The sequence below is a fragment of the Prionailurus bengalensis genome, chromosome A1 (genome assembly GCF_016509475.1).
Source record: "Prionailurus bengalensis isolate Pbe53 chromosome A1, Fcat_Pben_1.1_paternal_pri, whole genome shotgun sequence".
Lineage (NCBI taxonomy): Eukaryota > Metazoa > Chordata > Mammalia > Carnivora > Felidae > Prionailurus > Prionailurus bengalensis.
The window spans coordinates 114,854,114-114,878,338 of record NC_057343.1 but is presented as its reverse complement, the minus strand read 5'-3'; the positions used below and the strand labels follow the sequence as shown (position 1 = coordinate 114,878,338).

Here is a 24,225-nt window from a genome sequence, read left to right as displayed (position 1 = left end):
TTTAAAAAAATTTTTAATGTTTATTTAGAGACAGAGTGTGAGCAGGGGAGGGGCAGAGAGAGAGGGAGACAGAATCTGAAGCAGGCTGTAGGCTCTGAGCTGTCAGCACAGAGCCTGACTCAGGGCTCAAACTCACGAGCTGTGAGATTATGACCTGAGCCAAAGTTGGATGCTTAACTGACTGAGCCTCCCAGGCACCCGTATACTATAGAACTTTAATGAAAAAAAAAATTAGTTCCCACTTAAAAAAAAATCTTCTACATACAGTGTTTGATGCCATCCATTAGAATAAGATTAATGTCCTTTTAACCTTAATACATAATCTTATAATTCTTAGTGGCTTTTTCAGTCTTTAAAAATTCCCTTATCATCTTGAAGTTTTATAACTAAAATTTTGGTGATGTAAAATATTTACTAGGGGCGCCTGCGTGACTCAGTTAGTTAAGTGACTGACTTACATTATTTTATAAAAGTAAAAGATTAAAAAAAATCTTTGAACTGGAGTTGCCTTTTTTTTTTAAGGATTGTTGGTTTTTTCTTTTATTTTTTAAATGTTTATTTATTTCTGAAAGAGAGCAGAGGAGGGGCAGAATCGGGGGCGGGGTTGGAGAATGGCGGGTAGGGAGGGGAGAGAGAATCCCAAGCAGAATCAGCACTGTCAACGCAGACCCTGATGCAGGGCTCAAACTCACTAAGTGTGAATTCATGATCTGAGCCAAAATCAAGAGTCAGATGCTTAACTGACTGAGCCACGTAGGTGCCCCAGTTTTTTTTTTATTTTGAAAGAACAGGTAGAATTATAATTTAGTAGTTCAGAAGAAGATAGGTTCAGTTCTGTGAGAGTACATGTGCTTAAGGAATTGCAAACATGTGTAGATTACCTTTATGTCCAAAATTGGTCACAGAGTCTGTACCTGAAGACTCTAAACGGGGTAGGTTCAAACCTCGAAGTGTTGCCTGTATTTATTTGACTTGGATCATTTTTCTAATGAATGAAAACTTCACAAACACGTCAGCTTTTGGCTTTTTTGACTGGGAACCACGTTGTGCTGAGTCTTTATTTTCTTTAGTAACATTGAACACTGAAGAAAGGGAACTGAGACTCCCGACCCCCTTCCTCTTAGTCATGCCAGAGTTGTGTTTGTTGACTGGTCTTCTGTCATTCTGGTGGGTGACTTGCCAGAATGCCCAGGCTTGGGCCTGCTTGCCCTTTGGCTGTGTTGAGAATTCTGTGCAGTCTGGGGCGGGGCCACTTGAAACACCTCAGCTTTTGAACTTTTGAATACTTTCTGATGTCTTCTATGCTAAGACCCCAGGAACAACACAAAGGAATTTAGAGTTAGCTGTCACAATGAAACTGTATGAAAAGATCAGTCATGCAGAAAATGTATAATAATAATATAGAAACTACCTTAACAGTGCTGTAAGACATCAAAAGTGTTAATGTCATAGACATTAAATACTGCCAGTGACCTCGCAGAATAGCACAGAACCAGTCACACAATAGGCTGTTAGAAATATGTACTATGACCAAGCTTGACTGTTGTGAGAAAACTTCATTCCCAGAGTCGACCTTCAACAGAACTTAGAAGGTTGTTAAAATTGGAAAATATGAAGTGTGTAGGTATGTGAGTTGGGATGGGAATGTGTAGTGGTGGGGTGAATACTTGTGGGGGGTGGGTAGAAAAAGAAAACAAATAATATAGGGAACATTAAGCTGCCAGATACTGTGCTTATCTCTTTATGTCACTTGTGGAGAAAGCATTCCATAGCCATTCAATGGTGAGGAACACTATGGGATCACATTGCCTGGATTTACTATTTATCAAGTATATTAGGCTTCTCTCTAAGCGTCATGTTTCCCATTCTGTAAAATAGGCACAAAAATAGCATTTATTTCTGGGGTTGTTTTGAGGATTAAATGAGATAGCCCACAGAAGTACTTAATGCATACATGTACCACATATCAAGCACTCAATAAATGTTAGCTGCCATTATTGTTGTGATAGTGGTTGTTATGTATAGATACAGGTAAAGTTCCACCTTTCCTCAGGGGTTTCTAATTTAGCTCTCTTTGATTTCCTTCTCTTGTGAACTTAAAAACCTCTTTCATACACTTTTGTTTTGAGTTATTTACTATTGCGTACTTTCATTTGGAAGCTCCTTAACATTAAAGATCTTTTCAAATGTCTCCCATCCTCAAAGTATCTATCCCAGTGTTGAACAGAGAGTAGGTGAGGCACTGATTGATTTCATAGATTAATGCATAGGGAGATGCTATTAATAATCTTAGAAGGTGTGCAGTGTTTTGCGCTTTTGCCTTCAACCCCATCCTACAAATAAGAACGACTGAAGTAAATTCCTTCTCTTCTGATGTTGGCAGTCAATCTTCATACCATACCAGCCATCCTAGGTGGAGTTAACCCATCACCAGTCATTGAAGATCAAGAAAGACATGGGAAATCTTGCCTATCATCTTCAAAAAATAAAATTAAGGGCCAGAGAGGTTACATTATTTGCTCAAGGTCATGCAATTTGTTGGTACAGGAGTCAGGATTAGAATACAAATCTCCTGTCTTCTAGTGCAATCCATATACACCCCTAGCAAATAGATTCTGTATTACCAGATAAATGTAAAACTGTGGATATTCCTCTCAGTAGTTGAGACTGTAGTGATTGTTTTTCTTTTATCAGGATCCATTGTATTTATGGTTCTGAATTCAGTGGGTAATGAAACAGCCTTTTTACTTTGTATGTAAGCTCCATGAAGTCATGGACCTGTTCACTCTGGTGAACACTAGGCACCCTAGTGCCTAGAATAGTGCAGTTGGGTGATACTTCAGCTGAGAATGTGTGGCTTCTAGAGACTCTAACCTTTGAGTGTTAGACCCTGGAGAGAAATTGTGTATACATCAGGGACACTGTGGCTGTGGCAGGAAGATAAAAATGAAATGCTTCCCCTCATGGGAACGGAAGGATCAAGTGAGAGAGTGTATATGAAACTTTTGGAACTTCTTGGAAGAAACATGCCTTATAAATAAATATAAGGTCAGTTGGTTCAAGAGGCTAGAGTTTCCTCTAAGCCCCTTGGCATGTCTCATAGGAGAAGCTAGAAAACATCAACAGAATAGTCTTGGTGGTGGATGAGATTTAGGTTTTTGCCCAGCTTGAAATTGTCTGATGTCCCTAGGCAAATGAGAACAAAAAACAGAAAATCCAGTCCTTATAAAGGGAAGGTGATACTGTGCCTCCTAACATTCCAGATACTTCCTGTTCTAAGCAGGAACAATCAGACTTCCTGGGCAAGGCACCAGACAGCCCATGCTGTCACTTAATCCATGGAGTGAGGAGGCCTGGCAGGACTTTCTTTCCTGTCTCTGATCTTCCAGCCAATGAAAGGAGATGGTGATAACTAATGGAACCAAGAAGTACCCTGCATCTTACTTTGGGTTAGCATGAATTAAACAATCTGTGTCTGAAGATTGTATCGAAAAGGATGAAAATATAGAGAGACCAGGTAATTTGGGAGAGAGAGAGTGCTAATTCAGGATTGAGAAAAATCTAGATTTTGAATCTAGATCAGTCAATTAGTTATATGACCTTGGGCAAGACCCTTTGGGGTCTCAGTTTTCTCATATCTAATAAGAAGTGAGATGGTCCCTGAAATTTCTTCTAGGTCTCTTAGCTCTTTTTAAGTATTTTTAAATTCTCAGGGCCTGATTATGCTTTAAAATCTCTGATTTCTGTAATTACCTGAGCAGATGAAATTCTATCAGAGGATAAGAGAAAGAAAGATGCACACTGGACCTAAAAGCAGAAGTGGTGGCATTTAGGCTACTCCAGAACCCAGAGGTCTGAAAGATGAGCTGAGTTTTAGAAATTACTTAAATGGTTAAAAGTGTTACTTATTTATGAAAGCAAACCTTTCAGAACTCATTTGGTTAAGTGATGAAACAAAACTGAATGTGAGAACATTACCTCCTCTATTTCTAGAAAAGGAAGAATTTTAAAATGAAAGCTCATTTTAAAATATTGAGTTCTGTGGCTAAAGCTACTGTAGTCTTTGAATTCAATTCTCATGTATTTTCCTCTAGGGATTAGAAAAGGAGGTTTTCAAAGGGAAAAAAAGCAACCCTTTGCTTGACTGCTATGAAATAATGCCACACTCCAGAGTATCAGAGTGAAAATGTGGATTCTAAATATGTGTGGGCCCTACACACAACTTGTCCTGAAGAGTTCCTTCTTGATTTTAGGTAGCACTCGGGATGTCCTTGAGAGAAAAAATAACTAGGGATTTTACTTTCATGATGAGTTATGCTAGCAGGCTTCATGGCTCACGTAAATGGTAACCTTTGCTGAGTGTAACCCTAGCTCTTTGTAGAGAGAACAGAATTAGACTCCACCAAATGAAGAGTCCAAGACTTGGCAGTCTTACCCTGGAAAGATGACAAGATACATAGAGATCATACAAATGAACAATGCTGATGCCCTTATAACATTGCATGAATAGCTAGGATGTCTGCAGAGTTATACTAGCTTCATGGATATAATATAGGTGCAGTGGTCTGAAAAATAGACCATTTGAGTTATTTAAAAGTGAACAACTGAAGAATCTGATAGTAGCTACATTAGGCAAAAATTGGGGAAAGAGAAGTGATATAAGACAGATTAGCAACATATATTTCAGTGTCTTAAAATGTCACATTGTAGTGAGAAAACTTAGTGAAAATTCACATACTAAGCTAAAGTTGGTGCATTCTTCTTAAGTGTTACTTATTTGACTTGATGGAGAAGTTTATTGTGCTGTTTCAATATGTTTTTTGTTTGCCTATTTTATGATTTAGTGTTTATCTTAAATGTTTATCTCTTGCTTGATAACAAGTCCCATACTAAGTAACGTATATTTACAGAAAGCTCATTAATTTGCATTGTCCACAAAGCACCAGATGCCGCGAAGACACTGTTTGTTTTCACATTATACCTAACAGAGCAAGAGGAGGAAGAAGTAGTAGTTGAGGAAAGAAGTACCTGAGTTCAGTTAGAAAAGGAGTTGTCAGTTGTGTCTATGTGTGATGATTTCTGTCACTTTTTCAAGAAGTTTATTTATTTAATTTGAGAGAGACAGAGCAGGGCAGGGGCAGAGAGAGAGGGAGAATCCCAAGCAGGCTTCTTGAGGTTGGCACAGAGCCCAATGTGGGGCTCAAACCTGTGAAATCATGATCTGAGTCAAAACCAATTGGATGCTTAACTGACTGAGCCACCCAGGTGCCACTGATTTCTACCAGTTTTTGAGCAATGGCAGAGTTCCTCTTGTCTGTGGCCCATGGGTGCCCTGCAGAAATGAATAGATTTGGCTTGTGAACAGACTCAGGTTTTAAGAAAAGATGGTGTTTGACACTGAGTATTTTGATGATGGTTTTGGAAAGTTCTTAAGAAAGTTGTAGTACATAGGGGGTTTTACCAATGGACCTCATTTCTTCCCGTTTATCTAGACCATTTTCTAGCAATAGTGCGTTTTTATTTTTCCAGATGTCTTTATGCTTTACCATACTACCTTCATGCTTGGTTCTGTCTCTCCATTTTTTGTTCTTTGTGTCTTGCTTTTCAGAAAGAAAAAAAAAGAAATTACCTGTTTTTATTTTTATTTTTTTTAAATTTTTTATTTTTTTAAATATTTATTTGTTTTTGAGACAGGGAGAGACAGCATGAACGGGGGAGGGTCAGAGAGAGAGGGAGACACAGAATCTGAAACAGGCTCTAGGCTCTGAGCTGTCAGCACAGAGTTTGACATGGGGCTTGAACTCACAGACCGTGAGATCATAACCTGAGCCGAAGTCGGATGCCTAACCGACTGAGCCACCCAGGCACCCCACCTGTTTTTATTTTTAAACTAATGTGAAGCATGGGCTGTTGTTTTCTAGACAACTAGAGATTTTACCTGATCATACTTAATGTTTTGCTCTTCCCTAAAGTTTGTCAAAATTCTTGGTTTTACACAGTGCCAAATAGATCTATACTAAGGAGATTAGCAGTCATGTCTCTCCGTGTTAGTATAAAATATTCACTTACCTAGTTCTTATGGTTTTCTGCAGTAACTAAATAGTGTTTTGATGTAAAACTACTAAGTCTATGCAGCTCTTTAATTTAATTTTTATTTTTTGTTAATTTTTTATTTGAGTATAGCTGACACAAGTTATGTTGTTTCAGGTGTACAACATAGTGATTTATCTATTTAACATCTTTTTATGTTATACTATTCTCTTCACAAGTATAGCTGCTGTTTGTCACCATATGATGCTTTTACAATATCATTGTTCTATTTCTTATGATGTGCCTTTTATTCCTATGACTTATTTAATATATTACTGAAAGCCCATATCTCCCACTCCCCTGCATCCATTTTGCGCATGTCCTCACCCACCCCCTTCTCTCTGGCAGCTTCCAGTTCTCTGTATTTTTAGGTCTGATTCTGCTTTTTGTTTGTTTGTATTCATTTGTTTTGTTTTTTAGATTACACATATGAGTGAAATCATATGGTATTTGTTGTTCTCAGTTTGACTTATTTCACTCAGCAAAATACCCTCTAGGTTTATCTGTTGTTGCAAATGGCAAGATCTCATCCTTTTTATGGCTGTGCAATATTCCAGTGTGTGTGTGTGTGTGTGTGTGTGTGTGTGTGTGTGTGTGTATACACTATATCTTTTTTATGCATTCGTCTTTCTACAAAGCTATTTTATTTAAAAATTTTTTATCATTATTATTTTTACTGTTTATTTATTTTTGAGAGATAGAGACAGAGTGCAAGTGGGGGAAGTGCAGAGAGAGGAGGAGACACAGAATCTGAAACAGGCTCCAGACTCTAAGCTGTCAGCACAGAGCCTGACATGGGGCTCCAATTCATGGACCGTGAGATCATGACCTGAGCCGAAGTCGAAGGCTTAACTGACTGAGCCACCCAGGTGCCTCTCTACAAAACTGTTTTAAAAGATAACTACTAGATTCTAAGTAGCATACAGAGTTCTATTTTGCTATGTGTCTCAACCTTTACTGTTCTGGTTTTCCTATTATCAGGGTCCACATTGTGCATGGCCTTTCTCAGAATGCTTCTCCAGCATGAGGCCTGGTCATGAGCAGGAATGTCACTACTTCCACTCTCTGGTGCTGAGATCTGAGTGGGCTTGGAAAAAACTGTGACGTACCTTGAAACTCTTGCTGACTAAGGGGCTCTTTTGAGGTGTATGGTCTTTGCTTTTGTGACTTGTTGTTTTAGGTCAGGAATTGGAGAAGCATTAGCTGAGTAGTTCATTTCTGATCCATATGTTGTCACTTGGGGCAGCTGGGCCTAGAAAGTGCATTTTTCCAGGATATTTTCCTTACTAACATATCTGGCACCTTGGTGCTGCTTAGTGTCTGTCTTTGTGTTTGTCTTTCTTTTTTTCTCTTCACATGGAATCTCTTCCTCCAGGGCCTCTTCCTGTGGCTTGGATTTTTCACATGATGGTGGCCCCAGGGTAGTTGAATTTCTCTTGAATTTCTCACCTGGCATAGGGCTCTAAGAGCAAGTGTTGCAATAATTAATTAATTAATTAATTAATTTTCTTTCTTTCTTTCTCTCTCTCTCGCTCTTTTTTTTTTTTGAGAGAGAGGGTGGCAGAGAGAGAGCATGCGTGAGCATGAGCAGGGGGAGGGGCAGAGGAAGAGTGAGAGAATCTTAAGCAGGCTCCATGCCCAGTGCAAGGAGCCCAACTCAAAGCTTGATTTCAAGACTGTGAGATCATGACCTGAGCCAAAATGAGAAGTTGGATGCTTAGTCAACTGAGCCACCCAGGTGCCACTATTCTTTGTCTTTTGAAGGGAAACTTCTCTCAGTTTGTTTTGTTGTGATTTCTTGGACCCTCAGTTATGGCAGTATGGGAACTAGTTGTCAAAAACCCAATTTATAGAATTCTTGTTATAAAAAATTCTGGTCTTATGACTCAAATACTAAGACAAACAGATGTTTGGTTTGAATTATGTGGCAAGCTACTTTTTACTTAGTATTGTTAGAGTTTTTGAATTTAGCTCATGGTTGGGTTTAGTAGATTCTTTTTTATTACTTGAGCATAAAATACTGAAACTGAACCAGCCCTGGGGCAAAGGAGCTGTGGTGGCAGAGGCCTAGACTCTAGGAGAATAATCTGCATTATCTTCTGGTCTCATTCTCCAGCACTGGCAGTGACTGTGCTGATGAGGGATGTCAGGAGAAGACTTGCTTAGAGTTAACTGTCTTGGAAGCAGTCAACCACCTTCAATCCAACTTTTGGCAGGCCTACCAAATTGATGAAAGTTTATATTTTGTAAGCTCTCTCCACCTCTGTCATCACTGACTCTCCAGAACCCTTTCCCATAGAGTTTTCTTCCTTTAGATTGGGCCCTCCAAAGCTATCACTTCCTCAAGCCCACATCAAAACTTACCTGTTTTATATATATATTAATACTCTGATAGAATGGGGCACACAAAGATACCAATTTCTCCAGGCTTTCTCTTGTTTTTAAAAAAGAGTTTAGAGTGGGAGAGAGCCAAAGCATAAGAGACTCTTATGCTGAGAACAAACTGAGGGTTGATGGGGGGTGGGAGGGAGGGGAGGGTAGGTGATGGGCATTGAAGAGGGCATCTTTTGGGATGAGCATTGGGTGTTGTATGGAAACCAATTTGACAATAAATTTCATATATTAAAAAAATAATTAAAATAAAATAAAATAACAATAAAAAAACAGTAGGAGCCATTACTTTAGCCCAAATGTTACCCTCTCTGGTGGTTGCACTCTGAAGTAGATAAGCCAGTTGGGAAGTCATCTTGGAGGTGGGGGAGATTAGATTCCTCCTAATGTCTTTTCCATCCTGCTAAGTTCAGAAGAGACTAATATTTAACCTTAAAACTTTTATTTCCTTTTATATTTCACCTAACATAGAGGATATTTGTCCTTTTCTGCCATTCCTTGAGTATGTAAGTTTTTATGTTATAAAATCATGCCTGACTTTTAAAAGAGGCCTTTCCATTTCTGTTTGCCCTACACACACATAGAGTTATTGCCAAGAGGAATACTGTGTGCACAGGACAGCTAAGACCACATACTGTCCTTAGATGGGAGTCAGGTTACCCACCACATGGACAGCGGCATGTGCTAGAGTTATGTGTAACTAGAAGAGTTCCAGAGAGAGGAATCTGTAGCATTAAGCAGGCTTTGCAAATTAAAAAAAAAAAAAGACCATGTACAATCCGTTCTGAGTTATGATTTTTAACAATTATAAAATAAGATTAATACCCAGGCACTGTATTAACCACTTTATATGCTTTTCATTATTCATTCTTCACAAACCCCAAGATGTACAATTACTATTATTCTCATTTTATAAGTGAGGAAGAATAAGCTTATACAGGTTATACAGATTGCCCAAAGTCACATAGCTAGTGAGTGGTGAAGCCAGCAATAAAATCCACATAGTCCATCTCTAGTTCAGAGAGCTCTTAACCTCTATTATGAGAAATATACTTCCCTGACCTGTATATTTCTTGGGAAATCAGAGGAAAGGGTACCTAGGTTCTGAGGGAAAGCCCGAAGTTCAACTTTGTAACTAGCCTTTGGGTTCAGGAGGGACCTTATAAGGATGAGCAGAATTGTCCACGAATAATCTCATACACAGGACACTGGGTTAAAAACTTAACTCTGACAGTATTCTGTTTATTGCTTAGGTGTGTGAGAAAATATGATGTGTTGATATAAATTGAACTGGACAGTGTGCAAAAAGCTATTTGCAAAATGTGGGAGAGATGTGTGGTAACTGTAATGATTCCATTTTTGAGATTTGAAATAGCTTTGGGTCAAAGCCCCAAGACCCATATCAGAGGCCCTTGGCAGAGATAAAATTGAAACTGTGTTCAGTGAATAAAAATATTTAAGAGGTCCAAAGGGCAGATTCTCCCTTTGTCCTGCCCCTTCACTACAGAGTATGATTTAATGATACCTCACCTCACTTCTCTCCAGAAAGTTCTTAAAGGTTTACACACAGGAAGGAGACTCTTGCTGATTAGGACAGGTTAGCAGGACATATTTCTCTCCTAACTTTCTTCTTTTAGCACAGATTAATTTAGCTCATTGTCACCTTGGCAGTGTTGAACTGTGTGAAAGACTGAGAAGCTAAGTACAGACTAGGGGAGAGAAGTGTGACAGTGACAGCTCATGGAGGCAAGGGGAAGTTTGAAGTGCCAGGAGATGGGGGTGGGGTGGGGCATGGGTCGTAATAGCAGACACGTGCAGAGCAGGAGCTTTTCAGGGAGGGTACAGAGAAGCTGGGGTTTAGAGAGAACTAAGAGAGGAAGTCAGGCTTTGCAGCTTCAGACTTAATCTCAGGGCTCTCCCTGATTTGTCCAGTCACTTCTGGGACAGTGCAGAAGTGATGTTCCCTAGAATCATAGACTCCTTAAATATTAGAGTCCAAAATGACCTTAGAGCCCATCAAGTAAGTGTGGGTCCTCAGTTCTAGTTTAAAGGAACTTAGAGCAATTGTCTAGTTGACCCAAAAACAGTTTGGATGTTTATGTCAGGCTTTAGCACCACTTTCTTTTACAGTTTTATTTCCTGTTAAGAATTCTATCCCTAAAAGACTGTGTGTGTTTTGTATGATGTCTGTGTTTATTCTGATTTGTCAGACCATAGAGTGAAGGATGGTGATTTTAGTTATCTTTTTAGCTGCATTACTGAAACCAAATTAGTCAATCTGTAGAACTTTGTTGAGTATTCACTTAGTGCATTCCTTAATTTCTGAGGGCTGAACAGCATATCTTAGGTACATAATTTGGATAGCACTTTGCTTTCTAGGTGCTCATGTGTTCTGCAGGGAGATAATAACAATTTCAAGCACCATGGAAGAACATTTGATAGTTTTACAGTTGTTCTCAAAATTTAACATGCATTTGCATCACCTGAGAATCTTATTAAAATGCAGATTCTGATTTAGTAGGTCTGGGTTGGGGCCTGAGATCCTTCATTTCTCACAAGCTCCCAGATAAAACTGATGCTGCTGGTCTACAGACTACACTTTGATCAGTAGTATGAGCAGAATCTTAACATTGGTTAAAATGGGAGGCATGCATAGGGAATAACAAGTAGGTCAGTTTAACAGGATAGGTAAGGTTGGAAAGATTGGTTAGGATCAGATCTCAAAGGGCTTTGAGTACCAGGGTAGGGATTTAGGAGATATATCTCTTAAGGAATCATTGTGGGTTTCTGTACCAGTATAGAATAACATGACAGGGCCTGCACTTAAGGGAGATTTATTTGTCATCATGTATAGGACAGAGCGGATGGAAGTTTCATATTAACTATCAAGTATCAGAGACTCAACTTCTGGCCCTTAATGCCAGTTGAGAAAAAGTTGCAGAAAGGAGAGAGAGGAGAGGGCTGGCAACCAGGAAGCTACCTGTTTGACAGACTGGCCCTGGGTGGGGTGCTGGGGAGTTGTTTGGTTCATAAATCTCTTTAGTCTGCCCAAATTCTGAGAGATCACCACCAATCCCTTGTTTATTTAAGGATGCAGTCATAAACTATGTACTTGGTAATTTTTTTTTGATAGATCCAATTCAACCAGAATGTATTGAGTGTCAGGTATGTTGCTTGCTTTGCTATCTCAGGTATCTGTGTATTTCCCAAAGGGTCTAATGCTCTTCATCAAAATCATTGTAATATTCATAGATGAAGGTAGGAATTCATCTTGTTTAATTCTCACATTTTACCATAAGGTAGTTAAAATAGTATACACAAAATAAAGGGTTGTTGGTTACAATTGAGGGAAGGAGGGTGGGGGTTAGCTTTAGGGGAGAAGCACATAGATAATGTCGGTTATTGGTGTTGTTCCCGTTCTTGGGTTGAATAAGGGGTTCACAAGATTCATTTTATTATTTCCTATAAATAAGGAAATAAAGAAGGGTCAGGCATGTTAATCTATAATTTATAATATAAATTATTATATGTGTTAGGCACCTTAGGTCCCTTTAAAAAAAACCACATGCACACATTTATGATACTGCAAAGTAACATCATGGAGAATCTATCATATCTAAAGGGTCTGCCGAAAGGAAGAGAAGGAAATTAAAGTTGCCATCTCAGCCTACATCTGTGGAAGGCTTTTCTGTGCAGTATGTCAAAATGCAGATAAACTGAACAGTTTTCCTGTGTCCAGCCTGAGATGTGTAAAATCAGGTAAGGTAATAGCCCCAACAAATACACTAATATACTGCTAATCTAAGTTTCTCTTCTGCTTAGTAATTTACAGAGTACTTTCCCACATCAGAAGAACATACTTGCTTGCCGTTTGCTCAGTGTTATGTCCTTGGTTCTTGCACCTGAGGTCAGAGGTCATTTATTTAAGTATAGTTGACATACAACGTTACACAAGTGTCAGATGTACAACTTAATGATTTGACAAGTTTATACATTCTGTTATGTTCACTGCAAGTGTAGCTACCATCTGTCCCATTATATCAGTTTTACAGTATCATTGACTGTAGGGGGGCCTGGTGCCTCAGTTGGTTAAGCATCCAGCTGTCACTTTTGGCTCAGGTCACGATCTCATGGTCCTGAGATCGAGTCCTGTGTGGTGCTCCACACTGGGCGTGAAGCCTGCTTAAGATTCTGTCTCTCCCACTTCCTTCGTGCCTCCCCCTCTCTTGCTCTCTCTCAAAATAAAAACAAACAAAAAACAGTATCATTGACTGTATTCCTTTTACTCTGCCTTTTATTCCTGTGATTTACTCATTCCGTAACTCGAGGCCTGTATCTCCCTTCTTCCTTCACCCATTGCCGAGTCCCTCGCCTCCCTTACCTTTGGCAACCATAACCTCATACCTCTTAGAATGGCTCAAATCCAAAAGACAAGAAACAACAAATGTTGGCAAAGATGTGGAGAAAAAGGAAGCCTTGTGCACTCTTGGTGGGAATATAAATTAGTGTAGCCACTATGGAAAACATTGTGGAGGTTCCTCAAAAAATTAAAAATGGAAATACCATATGATTCAATGATTCTGCTACTGGATATTTACCCAGAGAAAGTGAAAACACTAACTAGAAGAGATATATGTACCCCAATGTTTATTGCAGCATTATTTATAATAGCTAAGACATGGAAGCAACCTAAATATGTATCAGTAGATGAATAGGTAAGGAAAATGCAGTATATATGTATCACACACAGTGGAATGAATATTCCACACCTATAAAAAAGGATGAGATTGTGCAATTTGAGACAACATGGATGGACCTAGAGGGTACTATGCTAAATGAGGGAAGTCAGGCCGAGAAAGACAAATGATTCCACTCATAAATGAATCAAAAATAAATAAATAAATAAAAAGTGGAATCAGACCTATAAATACAGAGAACAAACTGATGGTTGCCACAGAGGTCCTTTTTATGAATGTCTTGAAGGAATTTAATATTCTTAGAGTATTGTCAGACCTAATATTCTCCTGACATTAGATCATATAACATTAAATATTTTTAAATCATTGAAATGACAACATGATATGAAGAAATATATTCTGGAAGGTCAATTCCCTTTTAAAAATAACAGTGATGTATGAAAACGGTATCCTTTATTGTTATCGGTCATAGTAAATGAGTGGAATTCTGGCCAATTCTACCAAATTTCAGGAATTTTCAGAGAACCAGAATACAATAAAATAAAGGCAGCACTACAAACTACTCTGAGTATAATTTAATTCTTTTGATTCATAAAGAATTTTTAAGGACTTAGGATATTTCATGCAAATGAATTTTCCAGAAAATTGAAACAAACCTATGAATGCCAAAGGATTTTTTTGCCAGAACATTTTTAAAAATAAAAGTAGCAGATGTTTAAGGCAAAAATTCTAAAAATTTAGAGCATACAGAAAGTATAAAGTGAAAAGTAGAAGTTGACCCTTTCCAGTCTCCAATTTCTATTACTAAGTTTCTTAGTATCCTTCCAGGTATATGATTATACACATATACAGTTTTGTGTATAATTTTATTATTTCATAAATGCAGGCATACTATATATATTATACCTTGCTTTTCTACTTAATATATTTGGGTTATCATTTGATAGCAGCACATAAAAATCTATTGTTTAAATTCCTACATAGAATTTTTTATGTGATTTATAATATTTATCAATTCACTGTTGAAGAATATGGGAGTTGTTAAAACCATACTTAAGTGAGCATATTTTTTTTTTAATTTTTATTTTAAGTAGACTCCACACCCATTGTGGGGTTTAAACTCACGACCTTGAGATCAAGAGTCACATGCTTTTCCAAAAAAGCCAATCAGGCACCCCTTAAGTGAGCATCTTTATAAACACACCCTTGCATACTTTTCTAGGTATATCTGTAGTAGTGGAGTTACAAGGGGAATAAAGCACATACATTTCACATTTTAATAGTTATGCCTCATTGTCCTGTGTGAAATAGTATATCCTTAATAGTTACTTGAGAATAACTTCCTTATAATCCTCATATGTGGTATCTCATTGTTTCATAGACTTGTATTTATTTATTTTTGTTTGTTTATTTATTTTGAGAGAGAGAGAGAGAGAGAGAGAGAGAGAGAGAGCGAGCAGGGAAGGGGCAGAGAGAGAGGGAGAAAGAATCCTAAGCAGGCTTTACACTGTCAGTGCAGAGCCTGATGCGGGGCTCGAACTCATGAACTATGAGATCACGACCTGAGCTCAAGTCAGACGCTTAACCAACTGAGCAACCCAGGTGTCCCTAGACTTGTATTTCTTTAATCATAAATGAAGTGGTACATGTTTTGTGTGTCTTTTGATCACTTTTGCTTTTTCCTCTTGTAAAATGCCTGTTGAGAAATAGAGTCTTCCAATCTGACCATAGAATATTAGCAATGTATTTTTACATTGCTTTTACAATTAGACTTTTACAATTAGATTTCAGTCAACGTGAATGTTTAACAGATAATTTTTTAGAATCTTGAGATTATTCTCCCTTATTATTTTTTTATCAAATATATTGTCATAGTAAATATCTAACACTGAGATGATGACATTTGGTCTTTACTGTTTGATTTAATGTACAGTTGCACCTTATCCAGACTTAAGCCTAATTTGAGCCTCATGCAAGTTTGGAAAATTCCTATAGAGGGAAGTTCCAGAATAAAAGGATGGTAGCGTTGGAGTTGTGATCGTTGACTTCGCTTACTCCCTACTCTGTCAAAACAGTACATACTTTCCACCCATTTTGGTGAGAAATAATCTTGGAAATAAGTTTGTACCCATGGGTATAATTCTGTATGTTTAGGGTATATGCCTTTTTTTTCTTTTCTTTTTTTTTGGTGATACCTGCAGTTTCTACCACACTGTGGCTGCTAAGGAATTGTTCAAGAAAAACAACAATAATGCTGGTATTTGGTTTGTCAGTTGTGGCTCAGGGCATCAGTGGGACATAGAGCAGAATTCTTGCTGAGAAATATGATCCTAACTTGATGCTAATTTTATCTTTGTGGTGCAGCTTTTAAATATGAGGACAGCTGGTGTTGGATAAATCTGTCCTCACAAGCTGTACGAGATGGAAATAAAATTAAATATTTGGGGTTAAATCCAAATGCAAAAATGTGGAAATGACTGATGAATATTTTGATATTTCACTTTCTGCATATCGATAAGAAAGATACTCTCTATTCGTCGTGAATTCCTACCAACAGTCCTATTTGAAGCTTAAAATAAGCAGAATGTGAGCATTAAGGTCTACATTTCATGAAAGGAAAAGCTTAATTCTTGTTTTTTTACCCTATTCTCCACCCTGCTGATAAAAATGGTAGACTCTACATACCTATTTTTGTTAGCAACCTCTCTTTGTCTTTCTCCCTTGCGTAAAAGATTGCTACCAATGAAACAGTCCCCTACTTCCACTTGGGTTGGGATGGTAATTCTCTGTGGTCTCTGAAAGTTTGCAAATGATGGGAACCCCAAACTCCTAGTAGATTCTCCTCCAGATGACTAAATGTCTTGCTGATTGCTAAGGGATAAATAAGGGTGGTGAGCTCAGAAAACAGTCAGGTTGCTGGCTTTTCTTCAGCTGACTGGATTACTAAGGTAGAAAAGCACTAAAAATAAATCAGGGCACAAATTCTCCTGCCAGGGGTTGAATATTGAGATAACTGGTCTTGACTGGTGTTGACATCATCTCTTTTCCTAATGTACTGTGCAAATAAGAACCAGAGTGAGAAACAGATTTGGCCACGGACTAGTGTCGGCACAAGTTTATAGCCTTGTCCTGATACATTTACTGTTACTTCTTGTCAGGCTCAGTTAATTAGTTCTTCCAGCTCCTCTAGGAGATAGCTAAATATATCAAGGTGAGAACTTGAAACCAAACTTGGGGCCAATCTCGGGAAGTCACTTGATCTCTTCTAGTTTCAGATATATCTATGCTAGGTCTCTTACACATCAGTTGGGTTTCAGGGTTTCCCCCAGGAGGTCAGATTCTACCAGAATTGGAAAGGTAGGATGATCTCTCAGGAACTCAGTTCTAGGACCTGCAGATTTCACAACAATACAAGTTACCTGACACGGAGTAAAGATTCTTACTGCTGAATTTCTGTTTCTCTTGTTGCTTCAGATGTCCTGAGCAGAGCTTTGCTAGTCAGAATTAATCTGTGAATCTCCTTTGAACTTAAAGGAGGGGAAATCCATTTAAATCCCTACCTTCTTTATATCTATCCCTACCCTAAAAAAATTTTTTTTAAATGTTTTATTTATTTTTGAGAGAGAGAGAGAGACAGACAGACAGACAGACAGACAGACACAGTACGCGTTGGGGAGGGGCAGAGAGAGAGGGAGACATAGAATCCAAAGCAGGCTCTAGACTCTGAGCTGTCAGCACAGAGCCTGACACAGGGCCAGAACTCACTAACCGTGAAATCATGACCTGAGTCAAAGTCAGATGCTTAACTGACTGAGTCACCCAGGCACCCCAATATATCTATCCCTACTCTTTTTTAGTTTTGTAGAAAGTTGCCTTATTGGTGCAGCCACTCTGGAAAACAGTGTGGAGGTACCTCAGAAAATTAAAAATAGACCTACCCTATGACCCAGCAATAGCACTGCTAGGAATTTACCCAAGGGATACAGGAGTACTGATGCATAGGGGCACTTGTACCCCAATGTTTATAGCAGCACTCTCAACAATAGCCAAATTGTGGAAAGAGCCTAAATGTCCATCAACTGATGAATGGATAAAGAAATTGTGGTTTATATACACAATGGAGTACTACATGGCAATGAGAAAGAACGAAATACGGCCCTTTGTAGCAACGTGGATGGAACTGGAGAGTGTGATGCTAAGTGAAATAAGCCATACAGAGAAAGACAGATACCATATGGTTTCACTCTTATGTGGATCCTGAGAAACTTAACAGAAACCCATGGGGGAGGGGAAGGAAAAAAAAAGAGGTTAGAGAGGAAGAGAGCCAAAGCATAAGAGCCTCTTAAAAACTGAGAACAAACTGAGGGTTGATGGGCGGTGGGAGGGAGGGGAGGGTGGGTGATGGGTATTGAGGAGGGCACCTTTTGGGATGAGCACTGGGTGTTGTATGGAAACCAGTTTGACAATAAATTTCATATATTGAAAAAAAAAAGAAAAAAAAAGAATCAAATCAGATATATTAAAAAAAAAAGAAAGTTGCCTTTAATGGGAGTAATACTATCTCCCACTGATTAAGTAGTTGATACTCAAAAAACACTTCCACACTTTTATCTTGTGACCTTCAGAACAAGTCTGTAAGGTAGGCAGATGTTATTATACCGTTGTTAACTGCTGGATTCAGTAAAGCTAACAGATTGAGACCTTGGCAGAAGTTGGTATTAAGCCCTGGGAGCTCTGGGATTTCTTAGTCCACTCAACAAGGTCTAGTCTGACCCAGGACCCTCTCTCCAAGTCTGGAGGTTTGTTCTATTTTTTAAAAAATAGTTTATTTAAATATGTCCATAAAAGGGTATTCTCATTAAAGAAGAGTTGAAAATATGGCAGAGAAGTCCAAGAGAAAAATCAACTACATACCTAGTACTCAGAAACACATTCCTTGGGTTTACTTAGGTTTTTGACTGTATCTATGAGATGGAAAGAGAGATCAAATAGATATTCAGTAATGCTTATTCTGTTTCCACCTGTTTCCCTGCATGGAGCATAATGTATGTCATAGACATTTTAGTCTAGCCTCCTCCAGGGGTACCTCACAGGTAGGTAGGTATTGACTCTACACCTTCCAGGCTGAGCTCTAAATGCTGAATCAACATCTCACTGCCATCCTGGTAGATATCAGCTATTCACTATTCTCCTTTTGTTACTCTTCTCTTTTTTTCTACTAAGCTTATTTCCTTTCCCTCTGGCTATATCAGTATAGTTTGTCTTGCTTGTTCCCTACAGTATATCATTTCCAGCCCTAAAATCACCAGTAGCAGTGGGGGCAGATATTTCTTCAAATTCTGCCTGGCTTCCCCTGGGCAGAGTTAGGGGCCCAGGTAGCATTGAAGAGAATGAGAGCGCTGTTCTTTCTCTGGTCTCCCATGTACCCAGCTTGGCACTCAGAAGGTACATCTGACCAAAGAGGAGTGCTGGGACCTGTAGGCATGTTAACTCCAGATGTTTGGACCCAAGAAATAGTAAATTGCAGTGTAGCTTTCAGTCCCCTCCTGCATTTTTTTTAGTACTTTAATAATAGACACTAGGTAAGTGTTTACTGACAAGTGTGTGAGTGAGTGAGTGAGCGAGTGAATGAGTGTATTTGGTCCTGAGAGTAGAGGTGGGAAGCCCCTGTGCTTACTTCCTACAAATTGAAAGCACCAGGAATGCATTCTTTGTCCTACACCCAAATAACTTTAGTTTTCCTCATCTGTAGCATCACTATGATATGAGAAAACCCAGCCAACCAGCAGCCTTGGTGTCAGAGGTACTCACAGCTTCCACGTTGTCTGCTTTCCAGGTCCTGGTGTCCCCATAGAAAACACCCCTTGAGGCTGGATTTGTTTGAGGTAGATCCCTGCTCTCTGGCAAGGAGGGGCATAAACTGGAATGACAGCTGTGTGCAAAGAGGCTAGGGGATCAACTGGAAGGGATGGGGAAGGGTCTCCCTATTCTGCTCTATTTGGTGCAGCCCCGGCTTTCACCTAACCATACTTGGGGAGTGTGCATGCTTGTGTGTGTCCTCCCAACAAAGGGACCAAAAATATGTGACCCTGAGTTAACCACTAATAATTATACATTGAATCTAAATGAAAATGAGAAAAAGGCAGGGCAGAAGCCAAAGTCTCATGGTAAGTAAAGCATTTTTAGCTGAAATGTAAAGAATTTTGGTATTGGCATTTCAGGGAAATTCAAGCTGCCTTTTCCCTCAATCCAAAAGACAGGAGGTAGTTCACAGTTGCTTGGGTCTGGATTACAATTTTACTGATTTCAGAAATCTAATAATAATCTTAGCATTGGCTTTGATGGAAGATCTGTGCAGGATTGTAGATCTTTATGGAAAATTATTTTTTTATTGAAAAAAAACATTTTTTTCCTGGAAGCGAGACTTCTGTGTTTTTTTTTTTTTTTTTTTAATGTTTACTTATTTTTGAGACAGAGACAGAGCGTGAGCAGGGGAGGGGCATAGAGGGGGGACATACAGAATTTGAAACAGGCTCCAGGCTCAGAGCTGTCAGCAGAGTCCAACATGGGGCTTGATCCCATGGCTGATGAGATCATGACCTGAGCCGAAGTTGGACGCTTAACCAACTGAGCCACCCAGGTGCCCCTGAAGACTTCTGTTTTACACACTTTTGGTGGATATGCTTTTGTTTGTGTGTTGCATTGATCAATACCCTTAAATACAATAAAAATAACTTAGGCCCAATAAGTAGAGAAACTTGATGTTATCATGAGTAAGCAGAATACTTCCTGACAAGTATAGACTTCATTGTCTGTAATATATTATATGATTAAATATAATTTAATCAAAGCAGCCTTTGATTGAGGACCTACTGTGTGCTCAGTACTGGGGAGCTAGAGAATCCTGTAGAAGAGCTAGCATGAGGAAGAAGCATAAATTTCATACTGCATTTACAGTAAACTAAGTGTATCCTGAATGCAATGCTTAGTAATTCTCAGTTACACTGAGTAAGTGACCCTTAAGTAAGTAATACAGGGTTGCTGCAATACAGTAAACTAAGTGCAATTGGTCACAGACCCTCTTCCCCGCCAATGATACAAGAATTTTAAAAGCCATTCAACTCAACTAGTGTTTTTTGAACATCTCATGGAGGGCAACTATTTTGTTTTGTTTCATAGCTGCAGACTACTTCTCCCTCTGGTTCCAGTCAGTTTAAAAATGAAATGATGCTTGTTGGTCATGACAGAACCAGAGGGGAAGTCATATTTCTGGTAATAGTGCAAAAAGACAAATTATCCTAGAGTGGTTAATTAGAAGTACGGTCTTCTTCATCAAGAAAGGCGTGTCCCAGAAGAGAAGTAATTTATGTGATGTGATCATGAGTGCTGATGGCTTGAAGGGCTCTGTTACCTGTAGGAATCTCTAACTCAGCATCTGGCCGTTGGAAACTGGTTGTTGTCAAGCTGTCAAAGATCAAGACAGGCTTGGGGCACCTGGATGGCTCAGTTGGTTAAGCATCTAACTCTGGCTCAGGTCATGATCTCACGGTTTGTGAGTTCGAACCTCACATTGGGCTTGCAGAGCCCACTTTGGATCCTTTGTCCCCTTCTCCCTCTGCCCCCTCTTGCACTTGTTCTCTCTCTCTTTCTCAAAAACAAATAAACATTAAAAAAAAAATCCAGACAGGCTTTAAGTCTTCTAAACCAATTGCTCCTTAAAAAAAGTTGTTGTTGTTGTTGTTTTAAATAAACAAGGACCTGAAATCCAAGAAAGAGAAGCCATTTGATAAGGTAGTAAATTACCTTGAATGCCAGAAGAATGTCAGGAAAAAATTAGAAATCTGGGGAAAAAAATCACTGAGTATCTTTTAGAATGCTAGGCATTGACTAGTGCATCCTTCCAAGTTATCCAGTTTATCTTTCATTGTCTTTGAGCTGTTGAAGCTCCCTAAAGTTGCAGAAAACGGAGGATAATGCCTACTGTTGTCTATATAAAAACAATCAAATTTTGTCTTGTGGGGATGCAGTTGATCACCGTCCCCTGCCACTGCTTTCCCCAAGAAGCTAGTTTTGTATCTCTTAACAAATTCATTTCATTGTTTCTGCCTACTTCTTAAACCAGTTTTTAATGTTTTACTGGTTATCTTTAATGGGTTAAATAAACCTTTGTCATGTGTTCATTTTCTGTTTGTATGACAGTCATACTTTTACCTTAAAAAATTATCCTCTAACAGGAAGAAACTAGGATTTTAGAAAGAACATTCTGTTCTTTCCTTCACTGTGAATAGAGGCCTTGTTTGCATGGGGTATCTGAGACAGCTAGACAATTGCTTGTAATTTTTTTCTTATGCTTTTATATATGTTTATAGGACATGTGGACAATATCTTTTTAAAAAAATTACTGAGACCAGTTTTATATAATCTAAAACGAATCTTTTATATTTTTAGAACATTGGTTATAAAACTATTTTAAAGGGGACAAATCAGTGACATTTGGTACATTCACAACTATATCTCTCTCCAGTTCCAAACTCCAAAGTAAAACACTATCTATTAAGCAGTTTCTCCCTATTCCTGTTTCTTTATAGCCTTTGGCATCCTCTAATCCGCATTCTGTGTCTATGCATTTATCTCTTCTAGATATTTCATATACATGTACTCTTTCGACCTTTTGTATCTGTCTTCTTAGTGTAATATACTGGATCCATGTGGTAGCAAACATCAGTAATCCACTTCTGGAATGAATAATGTTGGATTGTATGTATATACTACACTTTGTTTATCCATTCATCCATTAATGGATATTGGGGTTGTTTCTACCTCTTGGCTGTTGTGAATAGTGTTGCTGTCAACATACATGCACATCTCACTTGTGGAAGTGCCTGTTTTCAGTTCTTTTTGGTATATATCTAGAAGTGGAATTATGGCATCATATGGTAGGTAATTGTTAACTTTTGCAGCATCATATAGTAGATATGTTTAACTTTTCAAGAACTACCAAATTGTTTTCCACAGAGACTACTGTACCTGCCCACCAGCAATGGATGAGGGTTCCAGTTTGTCCACATCCTCTCCAACTGTTGTTCTTTTCCATGTAAAAAGTGAATAGCCACCCTAGTAGGTGTGAAGTGAACCTCATTTTGGTTTTGATTTGCATTTCACTAAAAACTAAGGATGTTGGAATATGCTTGTCAGTCATGTGGAATTAAAAAAAATTTTTTTTAAGTTTTTTTAAAATTTATTTTTGACAAAAAGGGAGACAGAGTGTGAGCAGGGGAAGGACAGAGAGAGAGAGACAGGCACACAGAATCTGAAGCAGGCTCCAGGCTCTGAGCTGTCAGCACAGAGCCCAACGTGGGGCTTGAACCTGTAAACCACAAGATCATGACCCGAGCTGAAGTTGGCTGTTGAACTGACTCAGCCACCCAGGCACCCCTCATGTGGACTTTTTAAAAACAGTACATCATTATTTGTTTTTAATTAAAATGCTTTTATTTATTTTTGAGGGAGGAGGGAGGGGCAGAGAGAGAGGGAGGCAGAGGATCTGAATTGGGCTCTGTGCTGACAGCAGAGAGAATGCTGGGCTCACACTCATGAACCGCAAGATGATGACCTGAGCCAAAGTCACATGCTTAACTGAACCACCCAGGTGCCCCAGTGCATCATTTTTTGAATATGCTAGGAAATGTGGCTATTGAAAAGAAATTTTTGATAACTCCCATTGTAATACAAGTAATTATCCCCCAGTTTATGTTTCTTTTTTTTTTTTTAATTTTCTTTTTCAACGTTTATTTATTTTTTGGGACAGAGAGAGACAGAGCATGAACGGGGAAGGGGCAGAGAGAGAGGGAGACACAGAATCGGAAACAGGCTCCAGGCTCTGAGCCATCAGCCCAGAGCCCGACGCGGGGCTCGAACTCCCGGACCGCGAGATCGTGACCTGGCTGAAGTCGGACGCTTAACCGACTGCGCCACCCAGGCGCCCCTATGTTTCTTAATTTAAGATTGTGTACATTGAATTTTATCAGATGATTCTACAGAGAACGTTACGTTTTTTGAACATAAATTGGAGAGGATTTTCTTCACCCCTTATATGATGCTATTTACAAGGTTTTTTCACAGATCATGCTTGAACCTTCCACAGCATCAAGCAAGTGCTATTAAGGAACTCAGAAAAATATTGCCATGGTGATAATGTCTGTCCTTGTGAAACACTACTGTGTGAGCTGTTTTATACTCTAAAATCTTGCTTGGAGCTTTTAGTTTGTAAGATTTATTTGCTGATAGGCTTTTTAAACGTGGATATACAGTGTATTTTTAATAATAATGATTACAACAAGTAACATTTATTGAACATTTGCTAGGGACCATACTCCGTACTAGGCATTTTATTTGGATATATCCTTTAATCCTAGTAGAATTTTAGCTTTGCAGGGTATGATCTTTTATTTCCTGTCCATTGCTGTATCCCAGGCATCTATCATAGTACCTGCTTAAGAGTAAGTGTTCAACAAATGTTATTGAATGAATAAACATCCTTTGAGGTACTTTCTGTGATTATCTTCCTTTTTCAAATGAGAAAGCTGAGGCTAAGAAATGTAAAGCAGTTTTTCCTAAGATCATACAGATGGCCAGTGGCAGAGCCCAAATCAGAGCCCAAGCAGCCTACTCTAGAGTCTAGACTAAACTAACTACCTTTTAAACCACAGCATTCAGAACAGCACTTTCACCCTTTTGTTCCACATTCTATAGGGTGGCCAGGTATTTTTGTCAAACAAAGAAGAAGCAATTAAATTCATTTAATTTCAAGAAAATATTTGTTAATGGCCATCTGTGTGCCTAGACATTGTTGAATGTAATATTGAGAACTGGGAGATAAGAAAAGGAGATTCTTTTATGGGGTCTGACACTAGCTGCGTGACCTTGAACAAATAACATACTCTGTGTAGACTTTCAGCTCCTCATGTGTAAAATGGAAAAGATGGACTAGATGATCTAAGCAATAAAATATAACTTTAAGAAATAGCACGGGCAAGGCTACATTGAA

The 24,225-nt window shown here is 38.7% G+C and overlaps 1 protein-coding gene across 1 annotated transcript in view; it reads left to right on the top strand.

Annotated features, from left to right (window-relative positions):
• Positions 1 to 24,225, top strand: part of KLHL3 (kelch like family member 3) — a 286,330-nt gene that overhangs the window by 26,459 nt on the left and 235,646 nt on the right. The window lies entirely within an intron of this gene.